Source organism: Eleutherodactylus coqui, chromosome 1 (genome assembly GCF_035609145.1).
Source record: "Eleutherodactylus coqui strain aEleCoq1 chromosome 1, aEleCoq1.hap1, whole genome shotgun sequence".
In the NCBI taxonomy this organism is placed as follows: domain Eukaryota; kingdom Metazoa; phylum Chordata; class Amphibia; order Anura; family Eleutherodactylidae; genus Eleutherodactylus; species Eleutherodactylus coqui.
Genome location: NC_089837.1, coordinates 3,562,836 through 3,582,315, shown reverse-complemented (window position 1 = coordinate 3,582,315; position 19,480 = coordinate 3,562,836). Strand labels below are relative to the sequence as shown.

Genomic DNA, 19,480 nt, shown 5'->3' with positions numbered 1-19,480 from the left:
TGGGTGTTCTGTAGGGCTGAAAAGTCTTGACAGCCTATCAGACACATCTTTGATTTGTACACCTAGAAGACAGCAGCCCTCTTGTGAGGTCTCAGGTCTGCAGACAGCAGCCTCTGTTCCTCTCAATAGGGATCTCCCACAACCACTACTCTCCTTTTCTACTTCACAGCAGCACTTTTTCTGCATTCAAGAGGACTCTGTGTGCTTACTACACAGTTCTTTGTGGGTACAGTCATTTCTTGCTGTACCTCTTTCTCCTCTGCTCTTTGTGGGTAGAGTCATTTCTTGCTGTACCTCTTTCTCCTCTGCTCTTTGTGGGTAGAGTCATTTCTTGCTGTACCTCTTTCTCCTCTGCTCTTTGTGGGTAGAGTCATTTCTTGCTGTACCTCTTTCTCCTCTGCTCTTTGTGGGTAGAGTCATTTCTCGCTGTACCTCTTTCTCCTCTCCTCTGTTCTTTGTGGGTAGAGTCATTTCCTGCTGTACCTCTTTCTCCTCTGCTCTTTGTGGGTAGAGTCATTTCTTGCTGTACCTCTTTCTCCTCTGCTCTGGTCTTTGTGGGTAGAGTCATTCCTCGCTGTACCTCTTTCTCCTCTGCTCTTTGTGGGTGGAGTCATTTCTTTCTGTACGTTTCTCTCCTCTGCTCTGTTGTTTCTTGGTAGAGTCATTTCTTGGTGTACCACTTTCTCCTCTCCTCTTTTTGGATAGAGTCATTTCTCACTGTACCTCTTTCTCATCTGTTCTTTGTGGGTAGAGTCATTTCTTGCTGTACCACTTTCTCCTCTCCTCTTTTTGGATAGAGTCATTTCTCACTGTACCTCTTTCTCATCTGTTCTTTGTGGGTAGAGTCATTTCTTGCGGTACCTCTTTCTCCTCTGCTCTTTGTAGGTAGAGTCATTTCTTGCTGGACCTCTTTCTCCTCTGCTCTTTGTGGGTGGAGTCATTTCTCGCTGTACCTCTTTCTCCTCTGTTGTTTCTTGGTATAGTTATTTCTTGCTGTACCTCTTTCTGGTTAGAGTCATTTCTTGCTGTACCTCTTTCTCCTCTGTTCTTTGTAGGTAGAGTCATTTCTTGCTGTACCTCTTTCGCCTCTGCTCTTTGTGAGTGGAGTAATTTCTCGCTGTACCTCTTTCTCCTCTGCTCTTTGTGGGTAGAGTCATTTCTTGCTGTACCTCTTTCTCCTCTGCTCTTTGTGGGTAGAGTCATTTCTTGCTGTACCTCTTTCTCCTCTGCTCTTTGTGGGTAGAGTCATTTCTCGCTGTACCTCTTTCTCCTCTCCTCTGTTCTTTGTGGGTAGAGTCATTTCCTGCTGTACCTCTTTCTCCTCTGCTCTTTGTGGGTAGAGTCATTTCTTGCTGTACCTCTTTCTCCTCTGCTCTGGTCTTTGTGGGTAGAGTCATTCCTCGCTGTACCTCTTTCTCCTCTGCTCTTTGTGGGTGGAGTCATTTCTTTCTGTACGTTTCTCTCCTCTGCTCTGTTGTTTCTTGGTAGAGTCATTTCTTGGTGTACCACTTTCTCCTCTCCTCTTTTTGGATAGAGTCATTTCTCACTGTACCTCTTTCTCATCTGTTCTTTGTGGGTAGAGTCATTTCCTGCTGTACCTCTTTCTCCTCTGCTCTTTGTGGGTAGAGTCATTTCTTGCTGTACCTCTTTCTCCTCTGCTCTGGTCTTTGTGGGTAGAGTCATTCCTCGCTGTACCTCTTTCTCCTCTGCTCTTTGTGGGTGGAGTCATTTCTTTCTGTACGTTTCTCTCCTCTGCTCTGTTGTTTCTTGGTAGAGTCATTTCTTGGTGTACCACTTTCTCCTCTCCTCTTTTTGGATAGAGTCATTTCTCACTGTACCTCTTTCTCATCTGTTCTTTGTGGGTAGGGTCATTTCTTGCTGCACCTCTTTCTCCTCTGCTCTTTGTGGGTAGAGTCATTTCTTGCGGTACCTCTTTCTCCTCTGCTCTTTGTAGGTAGAGTCATTTCTTGCTGTACCTCTTTCTCCTCTGCTCTTTGTGGGTAGAGTCATTTCTTGCTGTACCTCTTTCTCCTCTGCTCTTTGTGGGTAGAGTCATTTCTTGCTGTACCTCTTTCTCCTCTGCTCTTTGTGGGTAGAGTCATTTCTTGCTGTACCTCTTTCTCCTCTGCTCTTTGTGGGTAGAGTCATTTCTCGCTGTACCTCTTTCTCCTCTCCTCTGTTCTTTGTGGGTAGAGTCATTTCCTGCTGTACCTCTTTCTCCTCTGCTCTTTGTGGGTAGAGTCATTTCTTGCTGTACCTCTTTCTCCTCTGCTCTGGTCTTTGTGGGTAGAGTCATTCCTCGCTGTACCTCTTTCTCCTCTGCTCTTTGTGGGTGGAGTCATTTCTTTCTGTACGTTTCTCTCCTCTGCTCTGTTGTTTCTTGGTAGAGTCATTTCTTGGTGTACCACTTTCTCCTCTCCTCTTTTTGGATAGAGTCATTTCTCACTGTACCTCTTTCTCATCTGTTCTTTGTGGGTAGAGTCATTTCTTGCGGTACCTCTTTCTCCTCTGCTCTTTGTAGGTAGAGTCATTTCTTGCTGGACCTCTTTCTCCTCTGCTCTTTGTGGGTGGAGTCATTTCTCGCTGTACCTCTTTCTCCTCTGTTGTTTCTTGGTATAGTTATTTCTTGCTGTACCTCTTTCTGGTTAGAGTCATTTCTTGCTGTACCTCTTTCTCCTCTGTTCTTTGTAGGTAGAGTCATTTCTTGCTGTACCTCTTTCGCCTCTGCTCTTTGTGAGTGGAGTAATTTCTCGCTGTACCTCTTTCTCCTCTGCTCTTTGTGGGTGGAGTCATTTCTTTCTGTACGTTTCTCTCCTCTGCTCTGTTGTTTGTGGGTAGAGTCATTTCTTGCTGTACCTCTTTCTCCGCTGCTCTTTGTGGGTAGAGTCATTTCTTGCTGTACCTCTTTCTCCTCTCCTCTGTTCTTTGTGGGTAGAGTCATTTCTTGCTGTACCTCTTTCTCCTCTGCTCTTTGTGGGTAGAGTCATTTCTTGCTGTACCTCTTTCTCCTCTGCTCTTTGTGGGTAGAGTCATTTCTTGCTGTACCTCTTTCTCCTCTGCTCTTTGTGGGTAGAGTCATTTCTTGCTGTACCTCTTTCTCCTCTGCTCTTTGTGAGTGGAGTCATTTCTCGCTGTACCTCTTTCTCCTCTGTTCTTTGTGGGTAGAGTCATTTCTTTCTGTATGTTTCTCTCCTCTACTCTGTTGTTTGTGGGTAGAGTCATTTCTTGCTGTACCTCTTTTTCCTCTTTGTGGGTAGAGTCATTTCTTTCTGTACGTTTCTCTCCTCTGCTCTGTTGTTTGTGGGTACAGTCATTTCTTGCTGTACCTCTTTCTCCTCTCCTCTTTGTGGGTAGAGTCATTTCTTGCTGTACCTCTTTCTCCTCTGCTCTTTGTGGGTAGAGTCATTTCTTGCTGTACCTCTTTTTCCTCTTTGTGGGTAGAGTCATTTCTTTCTGTACGTTTCTCTCCTCTGCTCTGTTGTTTGTGGGTACAGTCATTTCTTGCTGTACCTCTTTCTCCTCTGTTCTTTGTGGGTAGAGTCATTTCTCGCTGTACCTCTTTCTCCTCTGTTCTTTGTGGGTAGAGTCATTTCTTGCTGTACCTCTTTCTCCTCTGTTCTTTGTGGGTACAGTCATTTCTTGCTGTACCTCTTTCTCCTCTGCTCTTTGTGGGTAGAATCATTTCTTGCTGTACCTCTTTCTCCTCTGTTCTTTGTAGGTAGAGTCATTTCTTGCTGTACCTCTTTCTCCTCTGCTCTTTGTGGGTACAGTCATTTCTTGCTGCACCTCTTTCTCCTCTGTTCTTTTTGGGTAGTCATTTCTGGCTGTACCTCTTTCTCCTCTCCTCTGTTCTTTGTGGGTAGAGTCATTTCTGGCTGTACCTCTTTCTCCTCTGCTCTTTGTGGGTGGAGTCATTTGTCGCTGTACCTCTTTCTCCTCTGCTCTTTGTGGGTGGAGTCATTTCTTTCTGTACGTTTCTCTCCTCTGCTGTGTTGTTTGTGGGTAGAGTCATTTCTTGCTGTACCTCTTTCTCCTGTGCTCTTTGTGGGTACAGTCATTTCTTGCTGCACCTCTTTCTCCTCTGTTCTTTTTGGGTAGAGTCATTTCTTGCTGGACCTCTTTCTCCCCTGTTCTATGTGGGTAGTCATTTCTGGCTGTACCTCTTTCTCCTCTCCTCTGTTCTTTGTGGGTAGAGTCATTTCTGGCTGTACCTCTTTCTCCTCTGCTCTTTGTGGGTGGAGTCATTTGTCGCTGTACCTCTTTCTCCTCTGCTCTTTGTGGGTGGAGTCATTTCTTTCTGTACGTTTCTCTCCTCTCCTCTGTTGTTTCTTGGTATAGTTATTTCTTGCTGTACCTCTTTCTGGGTGGAGTCATTTCTTTCTGTACGTTTCTCTCCTCTGCTCTGTTGTTTGTGGGTAGAGTCATTTCTTGCTGTACCTCTTTCTCCTCTGTTCTTTGTGGGTAGAGACATTTCTTGCGGTACCTCTTTCTCCTCTGTTGTTTCTTGGTATAGTTATTTCTTGCTGTACCTCTTTCTGGGTAGAGTCATTTCCTTCTGTACGTCTCTCTCCTCTGCTCTGTTGTTTGTGGGTAGAGTCATTTCTCGCTGTACCTCTTTCTCCTCTGTTCTTTGTGGGTAGAGTCATTTCTGGCTGGACCTCTTTCTCCTCTGCTCTTTGTGGGTAGAGTCATTTCTTGCTGTACCTCTTTCTCTGCTCTTTGTGGGTATCATTTCTTGCTGTACCTCTTTCTCTGCTCTTTGTGGGTAGAGTCATTTCTTGCTGGACCTCTTTCTCCTCTGCTCTTTGTGAGTGGAGTCATTTCTCGCTTTACCTCTTTCTTCTATGCTCTTTGTGGGTGGAGTCATTTCTTTCTGTACGTTTCTCTCCTCTACTCTGTTGTTTGTGGGTAGAGTCATTTCTTGCTTTACCTCTTTCTCCTCTGTTTTTAGTGGGTAGAGTCATTTCTTTCTGTACGTTTCTCTCCTCTGCTCTGTTGTTTGTGGGTACAGTCATTTCTTGCTGTACCTCTTTCTCCTCTGCTCTTTGTGGGTAGAGTCATTTCTTGCTGTACCTCTTTCTCCTCTGCTCTTTGTGGGTGGAGTCTTTTGTCGCTGTACCTCTTTCTCCTCTGCTCTTTGTGGGTGGAGTCATTTCTTTCTGTACGTTTCTCTCCTCTGCTCTGTTGTTTGTGGGTACAGTCATTTCTTGCTGTACCTCTTTCTCCTCTGCTCTTTGTGGGTAGAGTCATTTCTTGCTGTACCTCTTTCTCCTCTCCTCTGTTCTTTGTGGGTAGAGTCATTTCTTGCTGTACCTCTTTCTCCTCTGTTCTTTGTGGGTAGAGTCATTCCTCGCTGTACCTCTTTCTCCTCTGCTCTTTGTGGGTGGAGTCATTTCTTTCTGTACGTTTCTCTCCTCTGCTCTGTTGTTTGTGGGTAGAGTCATTTCTTGCTGTACCTCTTTCTCCTCCGCTCTTTGTGGGTGGAGTCATTTCTTGCTGTACCTCTTGCTCCTCTGCTCTTTGTGGGTAGAGTCATTTCTTGCTGTACCTCTTTCTTCTCTGCTCTTTGTGGGTAGAGTCATTTCTCCCTGTACCTCTTTCTCCTCTGCTCTTTGTGGGTAGAGTCATTTCTTGCTGTACCTCTTCTCTCCTCTGCTCTTTGTGGGTAGAGTCATTTCTCGCTGTACCTCTTTCTCCTCTGCTCTTTGTGGGTAGAGTCATTTCTTTCTGTACGTTTCTCTCCTCTGCTCTGTTGTTTGTGGGTAGAGTCATTTCTTGCTGTACCTCTTTCTCCTCTGCGCTTTGTGGGTAGAGTCATTTCTTGCTGTACCTCTTTCTCCTCTCCTCTGTTCTTTGTGGGTAGAGTCATTTCTCGCTGTACCTCTTTCTCCTCTGCTCTTTGTGGGTAGAGTCATTTCTTGCTGTACCTCTTTCTCCTCTGCTCTTTGTGGGTAGAGTCATTTCTCGCTGTACCTCTTTCGCCTCTGCTCTTTGTGAGTGGAGTCATTTCTTGCTGTACCTCTTTCTCCTCTGCTCTTTGTGGGTGGAGTCATTTCTTTCTGTACGTTTCTCTCCTCTGCTCTGTTGTTTGTGGGTAGAGTCATTTCTTGCTGTACCTCTTTCTCCTCTGCGCTTTGTGGGTAGAGTCATTTCTTGCTGTACCTCTTTCTCCTCTCCTCTGTTCTTTGTGGGTAGAGTCATTTCTTGCTGTACCTCTTTCTCCTCTGCTCTTTGTGGGTAGAGTCATTTCTTGCTGTACCTCTTTCTCCTCTGCTCTTTGTGGGTGGAGTCATTTCTTTCTGTACGTTTCTCTCCTCTGCTCTGTTGTTTGTGGGTAGAGTCATTTCTTGCCGTACCTCTTTCGCCTCTGCTCTTTGTGAGTGGAGTAATTTCTCACTGTACCTCTTTCTCCTCTGCTCTTTGTGGGTGTAGTCATTTCTTGCTGCACCTCTTTCTCCTCTCCTCTGCTCTTTGTGGGTAGAGTCATTTCTTGCTGTACCTCTTTCTCCTCTGCTCTTTGTGGGTAGTGTCATTTCTTGCTGTACCTCTGTCTCCTCTGCTCTTTGTGGGTAGAGTCATTTCTTTCTGTACGTTTCTCTCCTCTGCTCTGTTGTTTGTGGGTAGAGTCATTTCTTGCTGTACCTCTTTCTCCTCTGCTCTTTGTGGGTAGAGTCATTTCTTGCTGTACCTCTTTCTCCTCTGCTCTTTGTGGGTAAAGTCATTTCTTGCTGTACCTCTTTCTCATCTGTTCTTTGTGGGTAGAGTCATTTCTTGCTGTACCTCTTTCTCCTCTGCTCTTTGTGGGTGGAGTCATTTCTCGCTGTACCTCTTTCTCCTCTTTGTGGGTGGAGTCATTTCTTGCTGTACCTCTTTCGCCTCTGCTCTTTGTGAGTGGAGTAATTTCTCGCTGTACCTCTTTCTCCTCTGCTCTTTGTGGGTAGAGTCATTTCTCGCTGTACCTCTTTCTCCTCTGCACCTTGTGGGTAGAGTCATTTCTTGCTGTACCTCTTTCTCCTCTGCTCTTTGTGGGTAGAGTCATTTCTCGCTGTACCTCTTTCTCCTCTGCACCTTGTGGGTAGAGTCATTTCTTGCTGTACCTCTTTCTCCTCTGTTCCTTGTGTGTAGAGTCATTTCTTGCTGTACCTCTTTCTCCTCTCCTCTTTGTGGGTAGAGTCATTTCTTGCTGTACCTCTTTCTCCTCTGTTCTTTGTGGGTAGAGTCATTTCTTGCTGTACCTCTTTCTCCTCTGCTCTTTGTGGGTAGAGTCATTTCTTGCTGTACCTCTTTCTCCTCTGCTGTTTGTGGGTAGAGTCATTTTTCGCTGTACCTCTTTCTTCTCTGCTCTTTGTGGGTGGAGTCATTTCTCGCTGTACCTCTTTCTTCTCTGCTCTTTGTGGGTGGAGTCATTTCTTTCTGTACGTTTCTCTCCTCTGCTCTGTTGTTTGCGGGTAGAGTCATTTCTTGCTGTACCTCTTTCTCCTCTGCTCTTTGTGGGTGGAGTCATTTCTTTCTGTACGTTTCTCTCCTCTGCTCTGTTGTTTGTGGGTAGAGTCATTTCTTGCTGTACCTCTTTCTCCTCTGCTCTTTGTGGGTGGAGTCATTTCTCGCTGTACCTCTTTCTCCTCTTTGTGGGTGGAGTCATTTCTTTCTGTACGTTTTTCTCCTCTGCTCTGTTGTTTGTGGATACAGTCATTTCTTGCTGTACCTCTTTCTCCTCTCCTCTGTTCTTTGTGGGTAGAGTCATTTCTCGCTGTACCTCTTTCTCCTCTGCTCTTTGTGGGTAGAGACATTTCTCGCTGTACCTCTTTCTCCTCTGCTCTTTGTGGGTAGAGTCATTTCTTGCTGTACCTATTTCTCCTCTGCTCTTTGTGGGTAGAGTCATTTCTCGCTGTACCTCTTTCGCCTCTGCTCTTTGTGAGTGGAGTCATTTCTCGCTGTACCTCTTTCTCCTCTGCTCTTTGTAGGTGGAGTCATTTCTTTCTGTACGTTTCTCTCCTCTGCTCTGTTGTTTGTGGGTAGAGTCATTTCTTGCTGTACCTCTTTCTCCTCTCCTCTTTGTGGGTAGAGTCATTTCTTGCTGTACCTCTTTCTCCTCTGCTCTGCTCTTTGTGGGTAGAGTCATTTCTTGCTGGACCTCTTTCTCCTCTGCTCTGTTGTTTGTGGGTAGAGTCATTTCTTGCTGTACCTCTTTCTCTGCTCTTTGTGGGTAGAGTCATTTCTTGCTGTACCTCTTTCTCCTCTGCTCTTTGTGGGTAGAGTCATTTCTCGCTGTACCTCTTTCTCCTCTTTGTGGGTGGAGTCATTTCTTTCTGTACGTTTCTCTCCTCTGCTCTGTTGTTTGTGGGTAGAGTCATTTCTTGCTGTACCTCTTTCGCCTCTCCTCTTTGTGGGTAGAGTCATTTCTCGCTGTACCTCTTTCTCCTCTGCTCTTTGTGGGTGGAGTCATTTCTCGCTGTACCTCTTTTTCCTCTTTGTGGGTGGAGTCATTTCTTTCTGTACGTTTCTCTCCTCTGCTCTGTTGTTTGTGGGTACAGTCATTTCTTGCTGTACCTCTTTCTCCTCTGCTCTGTTGTTTGTGGGTACAGTCATTTCTTGCTGTACCTCTTTCTCCTCTGCTCTTTGTGGGTAGAGTCATTTCTTGCTGTACCTCTTTCTCCTCTGCTCTTTGTGGGTAGAGTCATTGCTTGCTGTACCTCTTTCTCCTCTGTTCTTTGTGGGTAGAGTCATTTCTTGCTGGACCTCTTTCTCCTCTGCTCTTTGTGGGTAGAGTCATTTCTTGCTGCACCTCATTCTCCTCTGCTCTTTGTGGGTAGAGTCATTTCTTGTTGTACCTCTTTCTCCTCTGCTCTTTGTCACTAGAGTCATTTCTTGCTGGACCTCTTTCTCGTCTGCTCTTTGTGGGTAGAGTCATTTCTTGCTGTACCTCTTTCTCCCCTGTTCTTTGTGGGTAGAGTCATTTCTTGCTGTACCTCTTTCTCCTTCTGCTCAGGAACCAGTACCAGGCCCCCTGCATGAGAACCTGGTACCGATTCCTGAGCAGTATAGGTGCAGGCTGATTACGGATCCTCCTGCCTCTTTGGGTCACATGCTTTCATTCCTCGGCTTCTGTAGGTACGCAGGATATTTCTTTTTCTTCCACATTTTGAAGACTTTCTTCTGCTCAGTCAAGAAAATCCTCCCCTTCCTTAGTGAGTTACAATGTAGCTATTCTCTCCTGAAGACTCTGCACCTTTTACTCCAGTAGAGGTACAAGCTTGTATTTCTGGCAGGTGAAGTTTGGCTTTTCCTCTGGTAGGTCTGTAAACATATAGCATACGTTGCAGCTCACCATATGGTCCTCTCCTTTTCCATGTTGTCAGATGATGTCCACTTCCAAACTTCTAAAAGTCAAGAAGTGTACTGAAGTTACTACTAAGTATACAAGTTCATGCATGTACAAGTCCTCCGAGCAGTTAGACCCAGCTAAACCTGAAAATCTTCCTGCTTGCAGTGATTCTTTGCTCTTCCCAGAATGCACAGGGAATATGCAAATGATCTTCCTACAGTTCCAATCTCTGTTCTGGTGATGTCCTACAGGCAGTTAGACCTGGCTTATCCTGACAATCTTACCACTTGCAGTGATTCTTTGCTCTTCTGAGAATGCAAAGGGAATATGCAAATGATCTTCCTGCAGCTCCAATCTCTGTTCCACACTAGATTGGTCCCCACACATCAGACACATCATACTCCAAGGACGATTTAGGTTTGGATGTGATATTTCCTTTTCCAACTGTACACAGTAGAGCTGGAATAACCTTTCTGATCACGTTCATATTTCATCCATTTAATCATTGTAGAATCATAGTTTGGAAATACTTTCAATCTTTTTAAAATGCCGGAGATCAGAACCTTTATGATTTGTGTTTTTGTTTCAATTGATCTTGCACTTTATCACTGCTGATTGAGTTATTTTAATTTTTCATTCTCGGACTCAATGATGAGAACCATTTAAATAAGTGTACATTCAGACAAAGCAGTATTCCTTTTATCCATGGCAGCTGGTGAAAAGATAGTAGTGCGAACTTTCTTTAGGCCTAGATCAATGGGATCATTTTACGTTCAGTATAAGTCTGCAAAGTACTTTGATCCAACTGCACTTTCAACTCTTGTTTCTTTGCTTTTTCCAGTGCAACTAAAAGCTCTCAGCATTCGGGTGCTTCACTGATCGAGCAGGTGTGGATCCAAAAACCTACACTAATTTGTGTAGATGGATTTTTGTTTCTAGATCATGATTCACATCCATTTCTTCAAGTTGGAAAATATGCGCTTGTTATATTTATACTAAAACCGGTTGTTATATTTCTAAGGCTTTACTAACCAATAACATTGTTAGGGAAATCATCAGAGATTTCTTAGCGGGTTTCCTTGCCTGGTCCAAATTATATGACAAGTTGTGTATACAAATCACTGACACAGTCGGTATTATCCGATAATGATGCTCTTCTGAGTTTATTACAAGGCAGACAATGTACATATAAGTTTACTTATGTATCATCAGAAATACCCCCCCCCCCCTTCTGTAATCCTAAAAAAATCATGATTGGCTCTAGGTGCTAATAGTTTAGCATATGTTAGCGCCTTAGTACTAAATATGTAATTCCCAGGAACCAGACACTAGATTCTGTATTCACTGCTCTTAGTAGTTTCTATATGAATGGAGGGGGGATAGACAGTACTAAGCCAAGGAAAGGATATGGGGGGTGTATGAGCCTGCATCTACAAACCAGTGTACAACATGTGATCTGGATTATGATTTCTCCAGCAGGCTTTGGGGTATTTTGCCGCTTCTGAATTATATCGTGTGCACACTTCGTGGAGCAAATTAGACACAAGCTATCAGCCTCATATCCAAAATGGCTCTCTGCCCAGAAACAGCCAGACAGGGCCTTTTATTGTACAGACACACAATGGGCGTGCAACAGGTTACATCAGTAACATATAGGATTCTCATTTGTCGGATCACATAGAATCCCCCCTCCTTCCTGCCCACCTTCTCTCAAGTCCAATGTATAAGCAAGTCTTTGTCTCACAAACGTGCTCAAAATTGAAACTGGAAGTACATATCTCTTTGTTCAAGAAGATTCTATGTGTGGGGGATGGGGAGGACTGGGAAAACACTCAAGCAATAACATAACACTGTGATTTAACTCTTTCCTTATGCAGCAGAGTTCCACATTAGGCTGAAGTCACAAAACACACATAATACGTCTAGTGCAAATCGATAGACATTTTACACCAACCAATCATCATGTCTATCACAATCCCCCCTTAAAATGTCTATCCTCTAACTCGCTATCTAATTTTCACAGTTCTCTGCGCGTGAGCCTATAACCGGAGCGCGTTGTAGGTTCGTTTTAGAGTCTTCAAGGGGGTGTAGGACTTGTCCACTCCTTCTGGGGATGCATCCAGCAAGCTCATGGTGGGAGCGGCTTTTCCAGCATCAGTTTCACAGGTCTCTCTGACACAGGGAATAACACAGCAGACTAGAACAGAAAAGGTAACCATCAGTTCACATACAACAGCAACGCCCGTCTGTGCCAGGATCCTTTACCACCCGCTCATCCATGGCGAGTACTGGTCCCAGAAGTTAGCTCTTTTTAGTTAGTGCGGTCAGCTTCTTAATGGCAACTGCGTCTTTACCCGCGGGTCACGTGTCGTCTAGGATGTAGGTACAACAAGTCTCCCCTATCATCTTTACAGACACTCCCCTTTTTAGCTAAAATCATATCTAATGTCATTCTATTTTTTAAAAAGTCATAGTCGAAGTAGGTCCTATTGGTCGACTAGTCCCTATAAGGCGTCTCTAGTATAATTTATAAACCACTGCTAATTATAATAAACATAATTAATCCAATCAACGTTTATTTACCATAATGATCAGGAAAATGGACTCGAATCTAGTTTTAACTTGGTCTCTAATTTTTAAAACTTGTCAGGTACCCCCCTTGGCTATCCTATGACGTCAATGTACACGTGTAGATCAAAACTACCACCAGGGGTCTCTCTTCTCGCTCTAGTATAATGTTACAATACTAGTAGCGTGCACAGGTACGCACGGCGTGGGACTCCCTAATCTTCACCCACACCAATGTCCCTCCTGGAGATAGTCCTAATGGTGAACACGTCCAGGTCGCCTCACCCTTGCGTCAGGGTTTTCCCACTGCCCGTAAGTCCCTACTCCTAGGAGGGGGGGATCCCTACCTCACCTCAGAGGGAGGCCATGGATTCCCTGGGCTCATTTCCGGGCATCCATACCCTCTATCTGTACAAGTTAACACCCCACAGGGTGTGCCCTTGCCGGAACCTAAGGTCTTCTGCACTATCCCTTGGCAAATGGGAATTCCACTGACAATCCATCTTAGGAGATCGGGGCAGGCACAGTACTAGTACATTTCTCCTTTTCTTTGGTAGCGTATGTGGTTGGCATTATCGGAACTGGCTCTTCATCTTTTTTAAACAAGGGAAATATTGGTGAGTTCCCCAAAAATCTCCCTCTACCCTGCCTAATTGCCTGGCAGGTGTAGTTTCCAGGGTAGTCAGTAATACTCTCTCCGGTGCAAAACACTAAAGTAGTTATAGAGTATTCCTTCTTCCATTTCTCACGGACAGTGTAATTAGCGGAAATGTTCGTGAAGAGACTAAGCATCTACAGGGAGATTTAGGGGGACCATCCCCGAGTGTAGTCGGGCACTACCGCACACGCAACAGTTAGACTTGGTGCTCCTGTTAGCATTGTACCTCATCAACTCCAACCAGAGATTCTGGTCAGAGTAGCCAGTCGCTACTGTCAAGGTGTCCTCAAAAGGTAGGGTCGGCTATGATCATCATGTTCGTCAAGGTCTTTATCTTACGGCGGAGGGGGTTAATTATGGGCACGGGACTAAGTGAAGGCTTCCATTCGGCTGCATCTACCATACCCCTTATTTTAAACTTCCCTAAGGGATCTGTCCTCCCGTACCGGTATGTCCCCAGACTATAAGTCTCCCCCGTCCCCTGGGCTTGGATCTCCCATGGTTAGTGTAACAACCGCATTAAAACCAAGCAGCATACTAAGTTCAGCCTTCCAATACCTGCTGTCCTTATTACTCTCAAGGAGGGTTATACGACTAATTAGGGATTTCCCGCTCTTATCTTTCTTATTTAAGGCACTTCGCGGTTTATAGGACCAGTCTGTTCCTGTGTTCCATCCCACTAATCCCCAATAACGGCAGTCTTCTCCCCAGACTTTATCAGTGGCGCAAACATATTGTATTCCCCGGGTATATAAGTCATATAACCAGCTGGACTGAGCTAAATCTGGCCTGCGGTGGGATCTTGTGCCTAGACACGGGACCACAGTACAATAGTCGAAGGAATATGCGGCTACTTGAGCATTGGACGAGTTATACTAGAAGGTAACCATACCCCCATATTCTTCCGACTAAGGATTCCAGTTGCCACCCTCCTCTCTCACTAGCCCTAACCAGAGTAATGTCTTTGGCACAACTAAGACTGGTCTCCCGGATCTGAAGCTTTCTTACAGTATGAAGCATGGATCCATGTAAGTCTTTCGGCTAGTTTCACAGCTGTGGCAGTAGTCAGAAGCACCTGGTAGGGGCCATCAAATCGGGGCTCAAGAGGGTGCTTCCTGGGGAACTTCTTGACGCACACCCAATCCCCAGGCTGCAAGATATGTGTCCCAGTGTCTGTCTCTGAGTCTGGAAGAGAACACCTGTGCATAGGCTTTGGTTAGTTCTTTAACAACGGAAATCACATACTTAGTCAACACATCAGATTGTAATTGTAACCACTGAGGATAGTAACGACCTAGCCTTGGGGCTAGCCCAAACAATCTCGTAGGGAGATAATGTATAATCCCCCCTGGGTTCATATCTAACACTGTATAAGGCTATTGGATGACAGCCTTTCCAAAGTGGCGTCATTTTTAAGTATCTTACTTTTTAGCGTGCCACTACGTCTCTCCACCTTTCCACTACTCTAAAGATGGTAGAGTATGTAAAAGGCCTGGGATACACCCAGAGCAGACATGACATGTTACATTCACCTGCGAAGTTTATACCTCTGTCTGACTCTGAGTCACTTCTGGTACCCCATATTCACAGTTTACCTCGTTCATGAGCTTCTTTGCGGTTACCTACTTGTTTGCCTTGGTAACAGGGTCGGCCTCCAACCTGCAAAGACATCAACAACAACAAGCACGTATTCATACTTCCCAACAAGTGGGAGCTGAACGTAGTCAATTTGCAATCCCTGAAATGGGTAGAGTGGTCCCGGCAAGTGTGATGTGGCAAATTTACTTCTGCCCTGACTCACCTATGGCATAGATCATGCTAAACAGGACAAATGATGCAGCAGCTACGGAGAACCCAGAAGTCGCCCATCCTCTTTCAAGCGTCGTCGTCATTGCTGCTTCACTAGGTGGGTCTTTCCGTCCACCAGCTGGGCCACCATGGGATACAGGAACTGTGGTGGGCAAGTGCTGTTGACTGTTCACCACACGCTGTCCTGTTTCTGCTGCTCCCATATTAGTCCATTTATTCTTTTCTTCCTTGCTGGCTTGTAACTGTAAAAGTCTTTAGCATATCAAAGTCCAAATTTTTGTCAATGTCCAAAGTTTTTACCACTGACTCATGCCGTCAGTATCTTTCTTCTTTCTTCCACGGCTTGAGGGCCGCTGCCTTTGCTGCGCTGTCAGCGAGGGTGTCGTCTCTCGCCTCTCCGGTGTAGGAATCGGTGCGAACTCTCAACTTTGTCAGGTAGAAGTAGGGCCTCCATGCGACTCTGTACCGCTGCACCATTCTCAATTGGTTGTCCTGCTAAGGTAAAAACTGGCTGGCCTTCCATATTGGGCCGTAATCATGAGCTGTGCCAAATGCATACCAGGAGTCAGTGTAAAGGGTTGCCGGTCTTACCTCTCGCCACTCTACACGCCTCAGTGAGGGCCTTCAATTCCGCTTCTTGTACTGAGACATGCGGAGGCAGAGCTTCTGCTTCTAGGACATCTTGTTGTGTGACCACTGCATATCCGATGTGGAGTCATCAGTCCTCACCCTGGTACCATCTGCAAAAAGCTCAACATATGCATTATCAACAGAGGTTCTGATAACTGTTTGCATATCTGCAGTTTCTTACTGTATTAGTACTAAATAATCGTGCTGATGTTCTATTTCACATGGCTCGGAGTCTTGTTATCTTATTCCATTTATTTATTTTTTTCAAACCCAATAGCTGATCTACAACACCTAGATCATCTATGGCCCAGATCACCTATGCCTCCCCCCTTTTGAACCGCAATACTCAATGGAAAAAGAGTCATTGCGTTCAAACTAGTAAACCAAGAGGTCAAGGTGACATTGTATGCAGCGAAGTCTGAGCGAAAATCTCCTTACAAAAAAAATGTTTTTCCTTTCAGGTCGCAGTTAGCATTTTTTAACACAAGGGGGCGCCACACAATTCAAATTTTACGTCACCCAGTGTAATAGCATTTCAGGGGAAGTCCAGCGTTTAGCTTTTACTCTTCTGTCGGAATATAATTATAGCTTCAGTGTAAACTGACACTAGAATATACAAAAGACTTAAAGAAAAACTAAAGAATACGGATGAATTAACATCCTACTCTGGGCAATTCAGTCCCTCTTTCTTCACATAAAAAGTAAAATTACTTCACCAAATTGCATGAAAAAGTTTGCTGGGTGACTATAGGGAAATTATTCCATCTGTAGGAGCCTTCCATAACATCATGTCTGAGTATCCATTGGAGAAGCGGGCAGTGGAAAACAGAGCCCCTGGGAACATGAGAGAGCGTCCCCTGTCATGTATTCCTGGTCTCTGCCCCCCATGCATCAACTCCAATCTTCCATGCACTATAAACCAGCTTAGTCATCTACTATGTCCCAAGCTGCATCTTCACAAAGGTTTGTTTCCCTGAACTTATCACACATCCAAAGTGGCCACATCTTGGAGCGTAACAAAGTCCGGTCAAACAAAACCTTACTTCAGACAATCATGATGTTAGCACTGGATACAGTGGCATTGGGGAATATAGGCCTCCCAAATGCAGCAAAATGGCCGCCAGAGGCAGAAAGGGGCGGGGCTACAGATCTCCCAGGTGAGGCAAAATGGCTGCCGGAAGAAGGGGCGGGGCCAGGGGCAGCAGCACTTCCAGGTGAGGCAAAATGGCCGCTGGAGGAATGGGCGGACCCAGGAGTAGCGGCACTTCCAGGTGAGGCAATATGGCCGCTGGAGGAGGAAGGGGCGGGGCCAGGTCCTGTCCCGGATGGGGAGGGACCGGAAGTAACATCACATACCCTGAAAGTGAGCACATGGGGGGAAGTGCTGCAGAGTCACACTATGTGGAGCTGTAAACATTGCAAGCGCGGCCGCCATTACAGGGAGGGGCTGTAGTCAACACAAAGGCATTACATTGTTCATTGGCAATACACATACCCCCCCCCTACATGCTTTCCCCTCTTCAATCTCTTAACTACGTTATACCTCCTCCTAGCAATCTAAAAACACCTTTCTTTCTGCTAGGCTTCCTGCTCATCTTCTGAAAACTTTCTACAACTTATCTTACCTGTCCATGACCTAACATTTCTTTCTGCAACTTTTCCTGATCCTTTCCCATCAGCAACCAAATCACAAGCTCTATGACCTTTGTCCTTGCTCACTTTGCTCAACTCTATTCTATTCGAAGTTTTCTATTCATTCTATTCGAAGACACAGTAGTGTTTCTCTTGTAAAATCTGCTTTCTTCAAATCCTTCCAATATAACCTCTTTCCCACTCAGATTACAATGCACATTAATTCTACAAAACACAGGGAAAGACAAAGTAAACAGAAAGGGTTAATTGGAAAAAGCTTTCAGTTCACTCTCTTATCAGCAGCCCTCCCCCCTGATAATAAACACTGCACATTCTTTCTATAGTACCAAACAGACGGGATTACTGGAGAATACCCACAACGGCTCAAGGTATATATCTCATCTACCTTTATAACAGCCCACCGTATACTAGTAATCCCCAAGAGCACTCCTTGTACATGATCTAGACAGGACATTTAGCTATACACAGAGACTGACGATTATTTTCAATGACCAAGAGTTTCTGGAGCCAGCCGTCACACCACGGCTATATTCACCCGTAAATACCTTTTCACATATGAGAACATAACACGCTCAATCATAAAATGTAAATATACGTATCATAAATCTTCCTAACCTCACACTAGTTTTACCTAGGAGAGAGTGTCACTGGCGTGTTCCCTCAGACGTAAACAGCCGAGTCCGCCCTCCCGACACATTAACCCTCACAGAATTTATCTCTTGGTCTTGCATAAACAATTTTTAACCGTCTCAGACACAACAGCATACAAAATACCCCTAGACAGGTAACATGGTGATTTTCCGAGTGGACAGAACTAGAGTTATTACCTGTCTTTCAGTGAAGGTCCAGTCTGGATCAGGAACAGGCAGAAAAGCAGTCAGAACCCAGCTCACATCGGTAGATTTACATAAAGCAATCTTACCGTGTTCTGTAGATTTTCGGGCCCCTGAGTTCTGCGTGCCATCTGCCGATCTCTGTACGTTCCAGGCTGTGACCTCACAGATCCACTCGCCCACCCAGGGACGCCACTGATCTGGATTATGATTTCTCCAGCAGGCTTTGGGGTATTTTGCCGCTTCCGAATTATATCGTGTGCACACTTCGTGGAGCAAATTAGACACAAGCTATCAGCCTCATATCCAAAATGGCTCTCTGCCCAGAAACAGCCAGACAGGGCCTTTTATTGTACAGACACACAATGGGCGTGCAACAGGTTACATCAGTAACATATAGGATTCTCATTTGTCGGATCACATAGAATCCCCCCTCCTTCCTGCCCACCTTCTCTCAAGTCCAATGTATAAGCAAGTCTTTGTCTCACAAACGTGCTCAAAACTGAAACTGGAAGTACATATCTCTTTGTTCAAGAAGATTCTATGTGTGGGGGATGGGGAGGACTGGGAAAACACTCAAGCAATAACATAACACTGTGATTTAACTCTTTCCTTATGCAGCAGAGTTCCACATTAGGCTGAAGTCACAAAACACACATAATACGTCTAGTGCAAATCGATAGACATTTTACACCAACCAATCATCATGTCTATCACACATGAACTGAGTCAACCAATTAGACTCAGGGGATGACGTCTGAGGGGATACCTGTACCGCACCAACCCCTGAAGGATCCAGTATGGGCTTCTGTGCGGTTGTCTTCACAGCCTGCTAAGCTGGGTGATTTTCCGGTGACCTGTTGTGCTGTTCTTGGAGAAGCCTTTTGTTGTGCTTTCAGACCACTATCTTGAGCAGCAAGAGGGCTTCCATCAGTTCCTGTACACCTTTACTGTTTTTAATTGCTTTTTCATTTGCTTTCAAGAATGACCTCGCTCTCCAGACGGAGGCTCAGATTTCATGTGTGTACATTTGTATTTATATATGCCCCATTCAAATTTGCTTCATTATGTCTGAGGAAGGATTTTGAGAAGCCGTGTCCTCAGCAAAGCAAGGTGTAATATAATTCAATCAGCTGCCATCCAGGACACTAGGAAAGTGGAGCTGACATCCTCTCCCCTCTTGAATTCCCCCTTACCAGGCGGCAGGGATGGGCTCTAGTCTGTAGAGATCAACCACCGTTGTCCATCTGAAAAGGAGAGGCGTGACGTAGAGACTTTAGGCTGTCAGATATTTTGTGTGCACCAGGCCCTAGCTGTGTCTCAGCATCCATTTTTATGTTAGCCCCATTCAGTAAGTCGGCTGGTACGCCTGTTTACGAAAGGCTGCGATAATAGAAGCTATTCTACCAAACAACACAGCCTGTAACTGAGCATTTTTGTCCAAGTGTACTAGTCACAATTTGTGGGGTTCCCCTGTCACCTTCCATGCTGTCCATAGCGTTAGGAGGTGCACTACAGCTGTAATACCGCAGGGTAAGCTCCAGGACATTTCAAATCGATGCCTATTTTGAATTTGGTGGGGTTGACACCGCCAGGTCATTATTCCGTGCCTGCGGCGGCCAAATGTCTGGCCCATACTTCAGCATGCAGCAGTGCATGAAGATGGTCCGGAGATACAGAGACCACCACCGTTCGCTGAGCGGACACAGGATCCAGGCTCTTCACCGCTGGGTAAGTGATCTTTTTCCGTCGTTCCTCTAGCACTCCATGGAGGACTATCCTCTGTATCCATTTGAGACAGGAAGAACACTGGAGAATGGTGATAGGGGGTAGCCTTTTTAACTCCCCTCTTCCTGTCCCATCAAGGTCAAGAGGGCAACATCCATGTGTGTTGTAATGGACGGAATGGGAGATAAGAGTTATATATTTCACAAGTAGGTTTATTCAGTGATTATTACAGTAATAAGAAGGTTCATGGGGACAATTCAGGGTCGCTGCTCTGGA

The 19,480-nt window shown here is 45.2% G+C and overlaps 1 pseudogene; it reads left to right on the top strand.

The window, feature by feature from the left end:
* The window catches only part of LOC136617211 (zinc finger protein 665-like), a 515,737-nt pseudogene that overhangs the window by 456,701 nt on the left and 39,556 nt on the right, over positions 1 to 19,480 (top strand).